Genomic DNA, 6,204 nt, shown 5'->3' with positions numbered 1-6,204 from the left:
TGCAAGTTGCACATGGGGGCTGAAAGGAAGCCCTCATTTTTCTAGTCACCAAGCCATTTACTCCAGTGAGGGGTCACACCCCCCATCCACCAGGGGAGGTAATTCTGTCTAGACATTATATAGGCTATTGGAAGCGCTCTGTGTGTGTGTGTGTGTGTGTGTGTGTGTGTGTGTGTGTGTGTATCTTACAACACTTCCTACTCTCCCCTATTCAAACTCTTCCTTTCTCTTGGATGTTTCCACCTAGCCAGAAAGCACTCTGTAAAGTATGCATGCATTTAAAACTTAGCACTTTGCTTATTCGTTCCTCAAGCCAGTTCCTGTCTTTAATTCTTCTTCATTTACTATCTCCAACACCTGCCCCCAATTTCCACCCTACAATCTGTATTCAGCCGCTCTGCTAAAACCTCGGCTTTAATCGACACCGCTCTTGTGCTTGTTACCAAAGCCAAGCACCTCTGCAAGGGTCCTTTCTTTCCGCAACATCCCACTGCTGATCAGCATCTCTTTGCCTAAATCTTTCCTCCCTGGCACTGTTCATCCTGTTTGTTTCGTTCCCTAGAACCACTTCTTCCCTGACCTCACGTCTGGTCTAGCTCCCTGCCTCTGGCCCCTGGAGTTCTCTATTTAGCCTTCTTCTCCACTCTGTGTCTTCTAGGAAAATGTATTTACTCCCGTCATTTCAATGATCAGACTTCCAAATAGCTATCAAGAGTTCTGACTTCTCTCTTGAGCTCTAATCCCAAATATTGACTTGTATGCTGGACCAATTGGCAAAACCAAACTGATGCAGCTTGCAGCTGAGCCTGGCAAAGACACTTTTCTCCAACTGGGATAAGAGCCAGAGCAGCCACAACCTCACCCCGTTTTGAAGATTCTCCAGAAAAGGAAGTTGTGAAGGAGGGAGGTAGGAAAGAAAAGATGGGGGAAGAAAGGGAGAGAGAATGATGCTTATATGGTCATCGGCTCCCACTCAGCCCTCGAAGCTTGGTTTCCTACTAAGAGCTCAAAGTTAATCTAGGAGACGTGAACTTGTCATTCTCCCTCCCATCCTTAAATTTTTCTCTCTGGGCACCATGTTTATGTTTATATCAGATCATCTTTTGATTCATCTGAGTTCGAAACTCAACACAACTAGTCCCTTTCCAGTTTTACCTAACCTATATTTTTTCCATTATATCTTCTCTCCATCCTTATAGTCTTCACCTTGGTTTCAATTCCAGCTGTATCCGGCCTGGACTATTAACAGTAGTGCTGCCTAACCCTTACTCCCTACCCCAACGAATCCACCCTTGTATGCCATTCTCAGAGGTCTAATCTTACTCCAAACAGTCCCTGTTTATATGGTTTTTTTTTTTAATTTTTATTTATTATTTATTTATTATTTTAATTTTTGGCTGTGTTGGGTCTTTGTTTCTGTGTGAGGGCTTTCTCCAGTTGCAGCGAGTGGGGGCCACTCTTCATCGCGGTGCGCGGGCCTCTCACTATCGCGGCCTCTCTTGTTGAGGAGCAGAGGCTCCAGACGCTCAGGCTCAGTAGTTGTGGCTCACGGGCCCAGTTGCTCCGCGGCATGTGGGATCTTCCCAGACCAGGGCTCGAACCCGTGTCCCCTGCATTGGCAGGCAGATTCTCAACCACTGCGCCACCAGGGAAGCCCTATGGTTATTTTTAATAAAATACACAAGTTCTGAAAAGTCTCAAGACATATAATTAAAACTACAATGGTTGAAAATATAATGAAGTTCAAAAATTTGGCAGGCAATTTCATAAAGTAAGGTCAAGCTCTGTTTCCGGGTGCCGGCACCAAAGGGGAAGTATTATAAATATTCTTCTTTCTATTGAATAGCATACTTCTCTTGGCTGTAAACAAGGCTGTTTAAATATTATACATAATTTATGCTAAAAAGTGTGGTTGTAAATCTTGTGGTGATCCAGAAGAGAAAGACTGGAAAAAAGCCCACCAGTGGATAGAAGATTTTGTTTGTTAGGGAAGGGAAAAGTGTACCAACTAAAGAAAGTCTCAGTAAACCAGGAAAGCATGTTATTCTGCAGAGTAAACTAGGCAAAGCTTGATGTGAGAAAAGAGAGTACAGGGAGGGGGGGTGTGTGTGTGTCCTCAGCTAAACAGAAGAGCTCTGTTTCCTCAAAATGACCAACTTTGAGTGGGAAGAAACCAAACTCAGAGTACTAAGCAGGAATTCCAGAACATAAGAAATCACTGTTAAGACTATTCTTCCTAATTAACGATGCTGGACTCTTGTAAGCACACTTTTCACCATTGAACTTGACCAATGTATGGAATCTAATGACTAACTATTGAAGAGAGTCCTTAAAAAGGGGAAGGGCATGGAGGTCAGTCCTGCAAACTCCTGAGACTTCCTTCACATTCTCTGAGAATGATGCTGGTCACGACAATGCCATTTACACGGAATATAATGTGAATGGTCCCCTTGGAGTTGTGTAAAGCGACTTATTAATAGGGAGTCACTGTCATGGGCCACTTCCCCATTCCCACATCCCCTACCCCCCAAAAGAGCCAGGAAATGCCCCCAAATAAACATTTGTAAAAACAGAAGCTCCCTGCTAGTGAGAGAGAGGCAGGATAGGAATCTGCAATTTTGCTTGTATTTTCCCATAAGAAGTTTTAACCATATTGGTGATCTAATATTTTATGTCCTTCTCCCAACATCCCACCTCCTTAGCCTACTGGTTCACAGTCCATCCTCCACCTCCCACCCTCCACCCAACCCACCACACTACACCATCAATCATCTCCTTGAAGGCAATAACCATCTTACCAACCTTTGATCTGGCACTTGTGTAATATTATGTAAGTGAATCAATAAATCAATGAGTGATGGTTCTCAAAACATGAGGTTAAAATATCAAAATATGGTACTTAATTGGACGTAAAAATTATATTTGTATAAAGGTATTGCTATCCCAAATTATAAATTTCATAATTAAGTAGGAGAAGACATACACCTAACTGCATCCATTTTTCTCTACCAGATTACACCCAGCTGGCCCCTGTCTACACTTTAGCTCATGTCTCCCCAATTTCCTTCTCACTTTTTAGACCCAGCCTTTAATTCCTCCAACACTCCACAAGCTCGTTGGTCTTTGTGACTCCACAGGTGATGCTTAACTCTGCACAGAAATTTACCCCCTTTACCTTCTTTTTTTTGTTTTTTTTCCCCTTTACCTTCTTAATACTCAGATCTCAACTCGGAGGTGATGTCCTCAGGGAGGCCATTTTGACACCTGGTTTGTTACATTCCTGAAGTCCTTCGTGTGCAAATATGCTATTAACATATCCAGCATCAACTAAAGCTCTTTCACTATATAACCACTCACAGTACGTTATGTAGTCAATAAGTTTCCAAAAACGTTGTCTAAAACTGAAATTACATTTTCCAAGTGAAGAGCATTGTCATTTCAAGGACTACATTCTTTTCATTTTTATTGAACCTCAATTGGCAGTAGTTCTTTACTTTATGGTTCTCTGCTCTGGAATCTTTCTTTCGGTTCATTAATTATACACAAACTAGGCTTAAAACTATTGGAGGAATAGCTATTTAAATAAATATTTAAATGAATCCTTCTGTTTTAATGAATGACACATTATTTAACCTTTGTGTAATGATTCTTTGCTAAACAACCCACACATACCTGGGAGGTAACGTGCCCTTTCACTGAGAATGTTAAATCAACGTTTCATTTTTGCAATAATGACATTCACATTCAGTTTTCCCTTTTTAAAGTTTTTTTTTTTCTACTCTTACATTGCCAATACTGGAATTGCCACTAACAGATTTTTCAGGAGTGAGGATGAAATGATGTGTGAGAGAAAAAAAATATGTGATAGGGAAGTTTGACAAAGTGTTTTAACTAAGCAGAGGCTGAAATTAGAAGCTGGTTATATGAGACATAGCTAAGAAGACATGACATAAAATATTCAGTGATACACTGAAACACTGTTCAAATAATAGCTCATCACAAGGAAAGGTATAGGAGTTATGGTTAACTATTTTTTCCATGAAAAATAAAATAAGAATTAAAATATCAGAAACTTTCCTAATTCAAACCAGAATAACACATTCATGATTGGAACAAGGGACAGGTGAATGAGGACTTAGCCCCAACATGAACTCTGCGTGCAAAAAAGCAAGAGGGACCACTGGAGAAACACTGGCATTTTTATACCTATTTCTAAAATCCTATGATCAAAAGCATTTTATTTCCTGTATTAGGGAAGATTGATTCATTCACCTTTAAACTCTACCAACTCCTCAAAGATACAAACAAAAAAGTCATAATACATTTCACATACTTGTAGCCACAACCATGAAGAGAATGTGTCTAAGTAATTTTTTTCCATGATAAGTGATAAAAAAAATAGGTGAATTTTATTTGGAGAAGGAAAAAGCAACTCATCTCAAAATATGGGCACAGAAGTCATTTATGCGGACCGTATACAAAGAAGCCAGGGAAAGAGAAGAATCCGTTAAAAGGCAACCTCTCGTCTCCTACAAGGTACTGATTTATTATCACTGCAAAGGGAGAAGCCCTGGTTGGCTTCCTAGCACTACTTACTGCATCTCCCCAGGAGATTCGCATCAGCTGTCCAGGAACTGACTTGGTCTGCACTTGTTTTATTTATAAGAGCCAATGAGATTGTAGTCAAACTGATATGACTGCAGGGTTCCTAATTCTCTTGACACACAAACACTTTGGATGTGTCTTTTTCATCAAAGACATGATCAGCCCAACTTCTTGTGGTTTCTCTTTTTCTGTGTCCACGCCCTGGAGGGCAGAGTGAGCCAAGGTGATGTGATTCTACTAATGCTGGTGTAATTTAGTTTGAATTTATAGGACACAAGAAACCTAAGATATAGTCTCACAAGAGCCTATTACTTTGGCTCTAGGATGACATATCTAGCTACAAATTGGAAAGTTAGTTGGCTTATATTTTGTTTGGCCCTCAACCAACCAGTATAACTGGTAATTGTCACTAAAATGAATTACTTCTCCAATGCCTCACTGCATCACTTGTCTGAGTCATGAGATTTAGAAAGCCTGCCTGGTTGATGGCTGGTACCATGGGTAGTGTCTCCATCATGCACTGAGATGCTTGGAGACCTCTAGTTTCAAATCAGTACTAACTGCCTTAAGCCTAGGAAAAAGCTGATTAAATAGTTTCAAAGGCCAGAGCAGAAGAAAAAACTCTAAGCATCCTTGGAAAGAAAGTGTCAATACTGAGTAGCTAAGTATGAATGATTCCAGTAATGCTACTTTTTAGGATTCTTAGAAGCAACAAATGACAGTTAAGTGTTATTCCTGCCTGGGCTATTCCACTCCATTGGTCACAGCATGGCCTTGAAAAAGCAGAGATTCTGATTTACTACCTGAGCAGGACATGAATCTACTACATGGCCAAGGGAACATGTTAAATAGTAAATGTGAGCCTGACTCTCTAACACACACTGGATGCTTCCCAAGTGACCCCATACATGGAAAGTCTTTCTCCCCTGTCTTCATATGCAAGGAGATAGCCCTGCGTGTAACCACCCATTTGCTTTCTGAGTGTACATAGGAGGTCTGTGGGTCTCTAGCCTGCTCCCAAGGATATAGAAACAACTTGTGTCTCAGCTCTGAAGTCTCTTTTTAGAGCAATATAAACACCTACCGGAGTCAGATCTGCATAAGCCATATAACTAAGAGATTCTTTGCTCAAACTAAATATAAACCAGATTCAAAGGATCCAGAAGAAGTATACAAAGTTAGCTAATCTGATTCAGATCCAACCAACAAATATGGTTATTGTGGGTAATACGCCTATTGTTTTTCACAACAAGCCTGTTGGGGTAGCTTTTATTATCTCCAGATGAGAAAAGTTCATCTCACCCAGTGGATAAGGTGGAAGGTACAGAGCTGAGATGCCAACCCAGAGCTGCCTGCCTCCAAAGATTTATCTTTCCATTAAGAGCTGTTGTTTCTCTCTTAAAGACAAATTGAAAAAGAAGACTGGCAGATGGGCTTCCCTGGTGGCACAGTGGTGAAGAATCCGCCTGCCAATGCAGGGGACATCGGTTCGAGCCCTGGTCCAGGAAGATTCCACATGCCGCGGAGCAACTAAGCCCATGCACTACAACTACTGAGCCTGTGCTCTAGAGCCCATGTGCCACAACTACTGATCCCATG

General features: G+C 41.1%; 1 long non-coding RNA gene across 1 annotated transcript; it reads right to left on the bottom strand.

The window, feature by feature from the left end:
• Positions 1 to 1,410: 1,410 nt before the first annotated feature.
• Positions 1,411 to 4,556, bottom strand: LOC309639742. The gene is made up of 2 exons (XR_014251830.1): positions 3,206 to 4,556; positions 1,411 to 3,175 (listed from the first exon to the last, which is right to left on the bottom strand). It is a non-coding gene; the product is annotated as an uncharacterized lncRNA (long non-coding RNA).
• Between the last annotated feature and the right edge of the window lie 1,648 nt (positions 4,557 to 6,204).

Source organism: Balaenoptera physalus (assembly GCF_965194825.1).
Source record: "Balaenoptera physalus genome assembly, chromosome: 12".
NCBI lineage: Eukaryota > Metazoa > Chordata > Mammalia > Artiodactyla > Balaenopteridae > Balaenoptera > Balaenoptera physalus.
Note: the sequence above shows the minus strand (reverse complement) of the source record. Positions and strands in the feature narration are given on the sequence as shown.